Genomic DNA, 14,392 nt, shown 5'->3' with positions numbered 1-14,392 from the left:
AAGATACACTGCTGGCTTTGAGGATAAAGGAAGGGGATCACATGCCAAGGAAAGCATGTGGACCCTAGAGGCTGGAAAAGGCAAGGAAAGAAATTCTCTCAGCCTCCAGAAGGAACACAGCTCTGCTGACACCTTGTTAGCCCAATGAGACCTACAGACCTGTAAGATAATAAATTTGTGTTGTTTTAAGCCTCTAAATTGGTAGTAATTTGTTACAGCAGCAATATGAAGCTGCTCCATCTGGAGACTAGCCTCCCCTTGCCTGAAGAACCTGTAAAGACCTATCCTGAAGTAGTTGCTTTGCAGAGGAATGTTGATCCTCTCAAGAACCATACCTATCACCTCTCATTTCATTGCTTCTAGACTAATAACTGATCTTCAAATCCTGGAAGACCCCAACAGAACAAGTACACATTACATAACCTATGGTGTTGACCATAGTTTCACAAATCTAGAAAGCTACTTGTAAAGATTGCTAAAACATTTCTCACAGGTGATACAGTATTTGTTCAAGGGACTACAGCATCAACATTTTTTTTTTGGTCTGCTGATAATTTAACTGTATGGCTGATAGTCTAGGTGACATACAGCTCTTTATGGGAGCTGATTTTTTTTCAATATTACACCACGGTTATATGATGATGGTAATGATCCAGTAGAAAGACAAAAACTGGTGATGTATGTGGAAATGAGAGGATTATTGCAGAAGCCAGATTCTTAAGTAGGTGAGAGGAGATGGGATCCAATGCACAAGATGGAGTAGAGATGGTTCTTTTATTGCATAGGAGGGAAGGAAGATTGCATGAATACAGACGTAGATCCACAGATAGGTTTGGTGGTAAACAGATAATTAGTTCTGATTCCTTTTATTTATTTTTTTTTTCAGACAGTTAAGAAATGTCATTAGCTGAGAGTGAACAGGGGTAAAGATAGAGAAGATTTGAGAATATTAGGTAAATTGGAAACACAAATTCTCTAGATTCAGGAAATAAAAGACTTTTAAAAATGTTGATCAGGACAGGGCCCACATAGAAGATTTTGGATAATGCTAAAATTTTGAAGTTTGGATACTGGGTCTCTAAGAAGTTAGACAGAGGGTAGGAGCAGCCTTTTTGCACCACATGAATCAGAGAAGCTGAGAACTTCGGTTTGAGCATGAAGCAGGAGAGAGAGAATGAAGCAGATGTATGGAAAGGACCAGAGACCAGAGGCCATATGGTCCTGACAAGATGCAAATGGTATGTTGATGACATACCAGTCACTGACTTCAGTCAGCTGAACTTACTCCTTGGGTTATTTGCAGTACTCCTGGTTCCCCTAGATTCACAATTTACACAAGCAAAACTAAGTAGATTTCTGTTATTGTAACTGAAAACCTTGATCAAGAACAAAGATAGATCAAATGCTATGCTGAAATCAGGATATAGTGTGTATATAGCATTTCACTAATATAGTGTAATAACCAGTTCTTTCAGAAAATAATTTAAAAGGCAGTGACATGAAGCTGGATAATTATTTAGTGATTTCATGCAGACTCAGGAGACCTGGGGGCGGGGGGTTGGGGTGGCGGGAAAGGGAGGAGTGGCGGGAAGCAGTAATCACTACATACAATCCAGCTGTAATTTTTTTAATCATTAATTTGAAGAGCAATGTAAAATAAAGACAAATCACTCATAACACTACCTTCCTAATATAACCACTCTGAGAATTTTGATGTGTTTCATGTCAGTTTTTTCCCTTATGTATTTGCTCTTAAACTGAAATTATAGTGTAAAATATAATTGCATATTCTACTTTCTCATCAGATATTATGCCATACATGTTTCCTATGTTGCTGCATAATCTTCATAGCTAAATTGTAATGGCTGACTAATATTTTATTGAATAGATACATATACCATAAAAATAACACTGATTATCTAGTACCCGGCTTGAAATTCCAAAAAGAAATTCCCAACTTATTGAATGTGGCTATTTTTATCACTAAAGAGAAGTTCTCTTTTGTAGGATTGGGAATAATCAGACTTCCCCATTTCCTGCATCCCTCAAGATTAATGTTCACCTTTTTCTTGGATCTATTGTGGGTCAATCACCCTCTGATTAATAATTCAGCCTCATAGTTACCCTCATATGAGGGAGATGTTATCCTTCATGGCAGCCATAAATGTTCAGGCCACTAGAAATCCCTAAAATTGTACGTTAATAAATTAATAGATTGGCATTTTGATTTTTACAGTGGCAGAATCTGTACCTAGAAATCTGAGTACCAGATTTGGTCTGTGGTGGGCATACTTAAGTACTGCCACCCTGCGGTCCCTTTTGGGGAGGTTTATCAGCCCCCTTCATTCCCAACTCTGTCTTCTGAGCTTTTGCCTCACTAACAATGGAAGAACTCAAACCTGAAACTGGAAAACAACAACAACAACAACAAACAATTGCAGAATAATTTGCAGGAAGTAGCCAAGAAGAGAATAGAGTGATCGCATCTATACTCATAGCTTCAAATACCACCTCATGTTGATAGCTTCGGGTTTCTGTTCATTGCTATTCTATGTCATTTCAGATGGCATCCATTATATAGATTTAGCATTATCTGGACTCCCACCCCCGCCCCCTTCAAAATTTAACTTAAAGCCCTCTTGATAAGTTTGGCATGTTTCTGGGAAAATCTGTTTTCCACTAGTCTTTTAGTGATGAACTCTATCCCTAGCCAAGAGACTAGTTTTCATTATCCAAAGATGTGATACAGGAAACCACATTCTATGCAGCTAAACATCTGCATAACATATTGTTCTTCCTTCACATTGCTAACCTTCTATTGAAAACAGTTAAGAATGCTGTTTGTACTCCTAAGTGCTTCATGTTTTGATCCAGCATTTTGAAGTCCCTTAATGTATATCCTCCGTCTCTTCTGTAGTGGGTGGATGACCTTCCCTACAAACCAGTAAAAGCAGATTATGATGGCCGAGTTTGAGGAGACTAGACCATACATCACTTAGCAACAAGATACTCCAGGAAGACAGTATATCTCCCCACGAGCCACAGCAGGGACCAAGGCTGCCTCTGAGCTCTCCCTCAGGAAGTTGCCAAATATCATTGAGCAAAAAAGTAGTTCACCATGTCCTTCTGTGTGGCAAGCAGCACGACAGGCCTATCACAGAGTCTGCCGGTCAAACAGCTCTTCTTTCTGGGCCTAGGAGCCAGTATCCTTACACTGTCTACCACTTGTGAAGCTTCATTATTGTATTTTGTTCTATATTATTTTTAGTTTAAAGTGCAAAAATAATATGTGAGTACAGTTTCACTTTTAAAAATCCAGAAAAACAAGTATATAGAGTAAAAGAAGTCCTCTTCACCTCTAACCCATTCCCACTCTCCAAAAATAGACAAACTTTAGAGTGGTACCACCATTCTGTACCAGCATTCTGTCACCTTCAACGCATTGATGTATTCACCAACCAGGCAGCTTCCACTGAGGTTCAGTATTCAGAGTTTTTACTGGGGCTTCATTATGTAGGCATGATTGATTGACTCATAGGCCAGGTGAATGAACTCGATCTCCAGCCCCACTCCCCTGCTTAGAGGCCAGAAGTTTGAGCTGGCTCAAAGCCCGAAATCTCTAATCACATGACCAGGTGTCATCCTGAAGCTATCTACAGGTCCATCATGAGACCTCTTGGCATAAAATCAGTTATGATCCAAGGGGCTCATGAGAAATAATGACCCTCCTATTACTTGGGAAAGTCAAAGAATTTAGAGTCTCCCAGCCAGTCATAGTCTTTATTATACAAAAAATAAAACATAAGTCTATATAACAACTTGTGCATGAGTGCTCATATCAGCATTATTTATAATAGCCAAAAAGTGGAAATAACCCAAAAGTTCATCAACTAATGAATGGATAAGTAAAATGTGGTATAAACAAATGTTTTAGGTGTTCTCCAGACTACCCTTATATTCAATGATTCACCAGCAGGATTCACAAGACTTTGCATACCATCATGTTCATGGTTAAAATTTATTACAACAAAAGAATACAAAGTAAAATTAGCAAAGGAAAAGATGGATGGGGCAAAGTTCAGAGGAAACCAGGCACAAGCTTCTAACGGTCTTCTCCCTATGGAGTCACACACGGATGAGCTTAAATGCTCCAGCAATAAATTATGACAAAACGTGTTCAATATTGTCTACCAGGGAGCTCATTAGAGACTCAGTGCCTAAGATTTTTATTGAGAACTGGTCCTGTAGGCACCCTCTGCTATGCATGTTACCAAGATTCCAGACTCCCAGAAGGGATGAAGGTGATCAACATAAACTACATTGTACAATTAAGGCAGAATAAGCCATTCTTACCAGTTAGGAAATGGTGGGAATCTCCCCAAATACAAGTTCCTAGATGCCAGCCAAGGCCCAACCTTGCAAGAAGGACTTTCTAAGGATAGCAATTTTGGTCTTAGTATGTTAACTCTTTTCTGTACACCATAGAACGGAATATAATTCAGCAGTAAAAAGGAATGAAGTACTGATACATGCTACAACATGGATGAACCTGGAAAACATTACGTGAATAAAGAAGCCGGTAACAAAAGTCCACATATTGTATGATTCCATGCATATGAAATGCCCAGAATAGGCACATCTATAAAGATGGAAAAGAAGGTTCATTCCCTGGGGCTGGGAGGTTGGAGGCTGGGAAGTGATTGCTAATGGATATAGGGTTTCTTTTAGGGATTATAAAAATGTTCTAAAATGGATCGTGAGAATAGTTGCACGGCTTTGTGAATGTACTAAAAACCATTGAATTGCACCCTTTAAATGAGTGAATTGTATGGTATGTTCTATGAATTATATCTCAACAAAGCTGTTGTATAAAAAAATAAATAGAAAGTTGCTGATTTTAGTATGTTTATAAGTGCCTTTCATTTTGCTTTTAGGAATAAAAATTCCAAAATATTTGTGAGCAAAAAGAATAAAATTCCAAAGGAAAATGTAGGAATGTAGTTAGCTGAGGTATTATTCTTTCTGGTTGAGTTTATAGGAATCTTCAGTTTATTATATAATTTTTATTGATAAAGTTCATATTCCCAATTGTTGAATCAGTTTTTAATTTTAAGGAATGTGTGTCACAACTGCTAATTGACAGGAATTACACTTGTGCTAGAGGAGAGAAATGCACATATATATATGTGCTAGTGGTTTTTATGCATGCCTCTATCCCTTTTTCTCTATAATGTACTACTTTCTAAAATCAAAGATCCTCTTTAAAATAAAACATTGTATATTTAAGACGTCCCCAGGGACTTCAGTGATGTTAAGCACATGGCTCTTCTAAACTAAAAATAAAAGTAAAAATTTGAATTCCGTATAGGTGAAATGATAGGCTGACATTTCTAGTCCAGAATTCTCAGGACTTTTTACTTCATGAAGAAAGAACTAGTCATCCTTGGTGAGGACACCCAGAAGAACTGCTGGGTTACCCTACACACCAACTTCGAGACATTTTTCTTTTCTTTCCTTTCATCCCAGAAGTACTATATTTTTCACTTGCTCTGTGCTGCATCTACAGCAGTTTTTCTTATTCATTTGCCAGTGAAAAATTAAATTTCCCATCATCTGTTTTTCCTAACATCCTCTACCTTCCACAACCCAAGGTCCTCAATATGACTCCAGATTCCCACAGCCACTCCTTGCTGCAATCATTTTTCCATAGTCCATAAATTTTCCCTACCTCATTTCTCACTCTCATTTTCTTATTGCTTGTCTCCCAACTGTTGGCTTAAAAAGATAGATACAGAGAAAGTAACTTAAATATTTGTTTGACTGATAGTCTTTTTAACATTCTAATAGAAAAGGTAATACCTATTTTTAAATTACTTACTTTTAAAATAAAAATGTTTACATATTACAGAAAATTGATAAAGTATGGATTTTTTGTGTGTGTGCTTGCTATTTGGGTTTAAAAAGAAGAAAAAAGTTCTTACTGTAGTTTAAGGAAAATTTGAAGAATGCACAAACTTAATTATTTCCAATTGAGAACAAATCTTTGCATTACTTGATGGCTGTTCCAAGAAACCCAAAGATATTTTAAGCACAAAAGACGTCTTAATACTTTTATTGTTCTGAATATAGGGTCTACTATAGTAAAGATAAAGTCTAGGAGAATTATCAGAGGAGACAATATATGAACAAATGATTTTTTTCTGGTCAATTAACCTTTAAAAGTTCTCAAGTAAGGGGAAAGGGAAGGAAACAGAAGAGAAAAAAACAATGAGTAGGAGCCAAAAGTCATAGTTTTTAAAACCACAGCAATAAGGAACAGTGATTGCTAGGAACTTAGAGCTTAAAAGTTAGGAATTTTTGGTCAAAATTATTCAAGAGTATTCCAGAAGTCCAGAGAATTAATAGAACTCTTTGGTGATTAAAAAGTACATCTGATATCTGTGCACGTACTAAGTTGATTATTCTCCAAAAAGTAAATCCAAATTCTAATTTGACTCTCTTTTTAGGAATATTATCCGTGTAACAACTTGTAGTAAAGAATTTGTAAGCTTTTCTTAAAAAAGTATTTATTTATTTATTTTTATGGTGACATTGGTTAACGAAATCCAATATTTCAGCTGTACACTTTAACAGTAAGGCATATTTATATTTACACTGTGTGTTCACCTCCCATAGTTAGATTTCCTTCTGTCACTACATATTTGATCCCCTTTCGTAAGCTTTTTTAATCAATAAATCTACTGACATTGATTATACTTTAAATTTGTTTTTACCATTTATAGATTCTTGAGTTAATCATACTAAACATTTACATGTGTGTTTAGACATGTACATGAGTATATAAATTTATCACAAAATTAAAGCTTTTAACTTTAAGATAAAGTTAATCTGATAAGCATATTAAATAAATAAATGTGTTTACTACTTTAAATTACATTTAAATAAATCAATAATTTATTTAAGAAACAGACAAGCTCTATTATCTTGTATACATATTCACATTTCTCTGTAATTATTATAAGTGTAGTCTTTATTATTTTATTAATTAGTACCTTTGACTAAAGTAACCAACTTTTGTTATCTCCAGACACAGAGAAGCCTAGAAGACAATAAACTAAGAATTTAGACAATAAACTAATTTTTTGAGTATATCTTTATAAATTTAAACTGGCAAAACAGACCTGTATATGAGATCATCCAAAGCATTGGCTCATTCTGTTAATTTATAGTTATTTTATAATGTTTAAGAATAAGACTAGGGGGTGGGAACAGAAAAAAAAAAGAATAAGACTAGTTTGAAACTATATTTAGTGAGCAAAGTTTTGTTTTATATCATTTTTTACTTGAAAATTGTTCAAGTATCCAAAGATTATATATTATTATTTTCTTTTTTATATATATTATTATTTTTTAAGGTCTTAAAATTTTAACTAAGAACTTGGAAATAATTTTAATTAACATTTAATTAACATGATTTATAATATTATAAGAATTTCACATGATAGAAATCTTTCAAAAGATGCCTTTCATTACATTTTCATTTAATTAAGCACCATTTTATAATTTTAATCTTAAACAATTTTTGGAAAAGATGTTATTTGACTGACTCATAAGGCCAAGATAAAAATTTAGATAAAGTATGAGTTTAACTTCAGTCTTATAAAATTTAAAATATAGTGTTAACATTAATATTATATAATAAAACACAGCTTATTAACTTTATCATCCTTTCTTTTAGACATTTTTTATTGTTTACATGCACTAAGCATTCTTAGAGTGCACATATGACAACAGAATGATTTTTTTCTGGTCAATTCACCTTTAAAATTTCTTCAGTAAGGGGAAGAGGAAGGAAACAGAAGGGGAAAAAAAGTGAATGGGAGCCAGCTTTAGATAAATATAATATCATTGGAGAAAGGCTAATAATCTTTTTGCTGCAAGGAGAAAGAAAAAGTTTCGATTTAGAAAAACCCACTTCAAAAACACGCACGCACACACACAAGTTGCTACGACAACTGGTTTAAACAGTAACTTAGGCTCTTGACAGTTTTATCAAATCATAGAATAAAACAGAGACTAATTATTATTAGTCTCTTAATAATGAAAATGATGGATGTTTGAGAAAGGAGGGAGTCTTTCATTAAATTAAATGATCTTTCTTTTAGAAAGATAAGACAATCTCTTCATGAGAGGTTTTTTTTTCTTTTTCATTCTTACACATCTCTAAAATGAACAATCTTAGTTATGTCAGTGTTCTTCAGAGTAGCTACTACAATTCCAAACCATTCTCTGAGAACTATGTCAGGAAGTCGTGCAAGTTTATTAATAGGCAGCCCGGGAGAAGATGGCTGACAGTTGGTCAAAAAATATAACTTAGAAGAGTTTTGGGCCCCTAACCCCAAGGATAAGTTACCTTACCTACTTACTTAAGAAATCAGCATGACTCTGAAGGGCCAAAAATAAAAGTCCAGATTCAGCACAAAACCCATGCAGTGAAAGACGGAGAGGCTTCAAGTAGAGAAAATTCAAGGGGTGTCATTTATGCAGATTATTACTGAGTCAAGGTCTTGGTTCATTGCAGCGCAGGTCTTCGCCGTATCTCAATGGGAACTGTTCTAGCCCAATCAGCCAAAGACCATCAAGGACAAACCTGTAGTCAAAATGAGGTTTACTCACTTGTTGCAACAAGAGAGACTGCATATGGGAGAAACTATAGGATGTCTTACTAAAAGGAAAAGATAAGAGTTTATAGGATTTGAGTGACATTTAGGTGAAATTTAAATGAAGCAGTGTTTTGAAATTTAAATGAAACAGCCATTCAAAAAAGAGAGTTGTTTTGATGCTTTAACTGCACCATGCCCTTGGGGCAAACATTATTTGTTAAATTTGCAGCTGCCTTGTATCTATTCTAGACTGATGCTTAGCAGGGCATGTTTTTACTTTCTCAGGTTTAAAGGCTACAGAAGTGGTGAGATGGCGCTCTTTCTAACACTATTAAGGACACTACTAAGAAAAAATAGCATTGAGATTTTATATACCAATTCTTACTGGTTTAGTATACTTAAGGAGTATAGTCTCATAGATATGTGGTCTTGATAAGCTTTTCCAAGGGGATCCAAGCTAGGGAAAACACCTCAAAACACAACACTGCAGTGTTGCGTACGCAAAAGGGCACAGGCTTTCTAGCCAGACTGGTTTAAATCCTGTCTGTAACAGGACAAAACATTGGAGGAGTTCTCTGTCCTTGCTGAGATTTTAATCAACAGATGTTCATTGAGCAAATTATTCCACCCTCTCTAAACTGAATTTCTCTCATTAGGGTTATTGTGAGAATAAAATAGGTTAACAAGTAAATATTTTTAGCACTGTTCCTGTCTCCCCAAATATGCTACCCATAGCCTTGAAATGTAAAGGAAAGTCTGGAGGAGGGGACCCTGGAATGACTGACGTTCAGGGGCCTAGCATATGGGAGAAGAAATAATTGCAGCATCCACAAGGGGAGCAGGTGTCTAAGGACAGTCTCTTAAGAATCAGAGATATATGGCATGTTGACTTTTCTTAGATGATTTTTTTCATGTTGTAAGATTTCTGAAATTAGGATACACCTTAAAATCCTATGTGTACATTTAATACAGTATTTCCTCAACATTTTTGGATCTCTTTATGGCTGCTTTTTATTTTAATTTTTAATTTTATTGCGTTGCAGTTAGTGAATATGGCCTGATTTCTGTCTTTCGAAATGTGTTGTAATTTTCTTTGTGATTTAAAATGTAATAATTTTTATAAATATTTCTTTGAATCAAGCTTGCTAATTGTATTACTCAAATCTTCAATGGCTTTATTTTTGTTTATTTGATTTATTGATTTTTCTGAGAAAAGTATATAAAAATCTCTCAATGATTCAGGATTTGTTAAATTTTCCTTTATTTCTAAAAATGTTTGCTTTTTTTATTTCGAAGCTATTTCATTTGGTTATTAAGGTTGAAAACTGTTACATCATCCTGATGTTTTATACTTTTACTAGTATGAAATATTCCGCATTATCTCTTACTGCTTTTGACCTTAAATTCAATTTTCTCTGTTACCAGTATTATTAGTATTGTAATGCTGTATATTTTCTGATGTCAATATTTTTTGACCTTCACATATCATTTTCTTTTGGATATATCTCTTATGAATGGCATATCCAACATTCGTCTTTATTTTACCCATTCTGTCTTTTATCAGGTAAATTCAATTCATTCACACTGTGATTACTATTATGTTTAGACTTATTCCAGCCACTTGATCTATTCTTGTTAACTTTCTTTCCAGCGATGGCAGACAAATTCTGAGGTGACTCCCTTAATATCCCCTCTTTCTCATATTCACGCCTTTCTGCAATCACCTACCCTTTAGTGTGGGGGGACTTATTTGCTTCTAGCCAGTAGAAAACAGCAAAGGTGATGAGATGTCACTCCCGTGATTACCTTATCTTGAATAAAACTCTTCTTGTTGGCTTAATGAATCTGAATGGATAGTTTAGATTATTGAGGTAGCCAAAGCTTAAACTGCTTTGGATATTTAATAATTTTTCCTCCCACTATATAAAAGGAAAGTCAGAATAGTTTTAAATTAAAAAAAAAAAGAAAAACTTATACTCCACGGTGTTATTTTATTAGTGGTTAATTGGCTAAACTTAAGTGTGTATCTGTGGGGTAACAAATGAATTATGGTATGGCCTTATGATGATTTATTATGTAGTCATGAATAAAATCTTGTTTTGAAAAAAAATCACAGAATGTCAGGATTGATTAGAATGCCATATTTCCACTGAATAAAAGGTCTGGTATGAGAGGAAAATAAAAAACTTTTGTTCTTTTCCCTGTACATCTAAATTGTAGTAGGAAATAAATTTTTGAACTTATTTCACAAAATTGTCATCAAGAAATAAAAACAAGGAAAAAATTAACAAATAAAGATAATATTTTCCAACCCATTCACCACCGCCCTGCCCCACACCCATCTAATATGAAATTAAGAGTACTTTTTATGCTGCTGTTTTGAGATTAGGACTTTTTTTATCAATAAAAGTATTTTAATAGCATGATACCTTGATAAATTACCAATTCTTTTTTATAGCTAAATATAATATAAATTTAAATCTTTGATTAATTTTATATGGATAGCAGTAAAACCATTTCCAATGTTTTTCATTTTATTTGTATTTTCTGAAATTATTTAATCTGAATCAATTTTTTGTTTCGAAGATGTGGTCATATTTCACCTATATCTAATTTTACCATTCAAGATTTTGCCACTATAATTTCTTTTTATGACCATCATGTCTGCCAAATCCAATTTTCCCATCTCTAATTTTGTGTACCTGAATTTTGCCAAAAAGATTTTCTTTGATTTTTAGTTAAGAAATGTTTTTCTTTTATCAATTGAAAGTTTTGTCTTTTAGTTTATTATTTCTAAACTTTTCTGGGCTAATTAAATTTTCAAATAATATATAAAGATGTGATTTTTAAAAAATTAAATGTGTATCACTAATTTTACCATGTGCGGTTTTAGGTAAAATCATTTTTTTCATAAGTTTATTTATTTAAATTAGTTTCAAATATATAGTACATTAGTTAAACATCTATAATGTTCATAAAATGATATCCCCCCTAGGTTAAATCATTTTTATTTGATGTCATTTATACCAGTAATATTCATTTTTAATTTGATCAAATACTGATAATTTGTATTTTGTTCTTAGAAAATCTATGAGAAAATTATGAGCAATACCTTTTTGATCATTCAGGATACTTCCATTGTACTAGACGGTCTAGTATTTGGCCAATCTGATTTTTCCACATATTTAGGTAAGTTTTTATGTAATGTAATAACTGCCCACTCTATGGCTAATACAAAGAATAAATAGTGGCATGTAATATATTCTGAATGGCTAAAATGATAGAGTCAAAATGTCCTATGACTAACAAACTTTCAAGGTAAATAATCAAATTTCTTTTGTATTTTAGGAACTAACTAGTGTCATAGTAAAATGTAAAGAAAGCAAACTAAAAGAGCTTAAATTACCATTATATCTCTCAAGCTAGAAAACAACAACAAAAAAAGACCAATGTTAGCAGGTACAAAATGTTCTAAATGGCCCTTTAGATTATTCAGTCATTTTGGAGAGTAATATGACAACAGCCATAAAATTATACTACTTTGAGAAATGCATAAGAAAGAATTACTTCCATTCAAAAGAATAAAGAATATTATATGAAGATATTTACAGTCTCCTTCATAACAATACAACTCTGAAAAACCCAAATCATAACCATGATCTTATAAAAAATGACAGAATGCATATGAGAATATATACTTCTTTATGAAAATTTATTTTTCATAGTCAACATTCATTTACATTTTCTCAGAAATACACTACTTTTTTTTTCATTTCTTTTTGTATCTCACCTTTTCTCAGGAATCACTTGTCTTCTACATTTAGTGTAGACTAGAATTTCCTTTAGTGCAAACTTCCTCATGGTGAAGTGTTCATTTCTTTTTCTTTCAGAAAATATCTTTATTCGCCTCCAACTGTGAAAAAATGTTTGACTGATAGAGAATTCTCGGACACAGTTATTCTCTTTTTGAACATTGAATATATCATTCCACTGTTGACCGGCTTCTATTGTATCCATTCAGAAGTCAGAAATTAGCCTTACTATTTAGCTCCTTCAGAAATAATACTTCTCTCCCCCAGTTGCTTGTTATTTTACTTTCTTATTATTTTTCATACTTTCAAATGGAAATTTCCAAACATACACTAGATTAGAAATAACTAATGTAACCCATCACCCAGTTGAAAAATTATCAATGTTATGCCAATTTTGCTTTTTCTGCCACTTGATTTTTATGTTGTAAACATTATATACCATATTATTTTAGCATAAATATTTTTGTATGTATCTCTAACAGGTAAGAATTTTCTTTAAAAGATAATTAAATACCATTGTGATCTCTATGTTCAAATTTCTCTTAATATGTTTAAAAATTGTCTTGTCATTGTTGATAGTTTGCATCTGTTTCAAATAAAAGTATATGCTTTGTATTTATTGGATTGGTGTGTCCTTTTTTTTTAGTAACAACTTTGGAGAGATGTAATTCACATACCATAAAATTTTTCTTTTTAAATCTACAATTTAATGGCTTGTAGTATGTTCACAGTTGTGCAATCATCACCACTTTTGAAATTTTGCTTCACCCGAAAAAGGAATTCCATGCACATTAGCAATAATTTCTCTACTCTGTCTTTGCTTAGGCCCTGGGCAACTGTTAATCTATTTTCTGTCCCTATGGACTTACATATTTTGGACATTTCATATAAATGGAATCATATAGTATGTGACCTTTGGCGTCAAGCTACTTTATCACTTAGCACAATGTTTTCAAGTTTCATCCATGTTGTAGTATGTATCAGTACTTTATTGCTTTTTATGGCCAAATAATATTCTATTGTACAGATATATTACATTTCATTCATCCATTCATCAGTTAATGAACATTTGGATTGTTTTCATTTTTTGTCTATTATGGGTAATGTTACTTTGTGTCTAAGTTTTTGTGTGGACATGTTTTTCTTTTTCTTGATATATACCTGAGAGTGAAATTCCTGGGTCATATGGTAACTCTACATTTAACTTTTTAAGAAAATATCACATTGTTTTCCAAAGTGACTCCACCATTTTACATTCCAACCAGAAATATATGAGAGTTCTAATTTCTCCATATATTCACCAAAACTTGTTATTGTCTGTCTTTGTGATTTAGTCATCCTAGTGTATGCAAAGCAGTATCTCATTGTGGTTTTGATATTTGCATTTCCTTAAAGACTAATGATATTCAGCATCCTTTTATATACTTTTTGACCATTTCTTCACCTTTTTTGGAGAAATATCTATTCGGATTCTATGCCCATTTTATAATTGTTATTTGTCTTTTTTTTCTGAGTGTAAGAAACATTACATATACCTTATATGTTCTAGTTATGAATCTTTTATCAGATGTATGTTTTGTAATTTTTTTTCTATTTCGTTGATTGTCTTTTCACTTATTTAAGTCCTTTCGAAGCACAAAAGTTTTTAATTTTGATGATATACAATTTATCTATATTTTTCTTTTGCACTTGTATTTTTAGAAAATGTTGCCTAATCTAAGGTCACAAACCTTCACTCCTTTGTATCTATGTTTTCTCCTAAGAAGTTTGTAGTTTTAGCTATTACATTTAAATCTTTCATCCATTTTCAGTTCATATATATATATGTATATTATTAGGTAGGTGTCCAACTTTATTTATTTTTTTTGCATGTAGATATCAAATTGTGCCAACATTGTTGGAAATACTATTCTTCAA

The sequence above is a fragment of the Pteropus alecto genome, unplaced genomic scaffold (assembly GCF_000325575.1).
Source record: "Pteropus alecto unplaced genomic scaffold, ASM32557v1 scaffold161, whole genome shotgun sequence".
Taxonomy (NCBI): domain Eukaryota; kingdom Metazoa; phylum Chordata; class Mammalia; order Chiroptera; family Pteropodidae; genus Pteropus; species Pteropus alecto.
The sequence above is the reverse complement of the archived record's forward strand: the minus strand, read 5'-3'. Positions refer to the sequence as shown.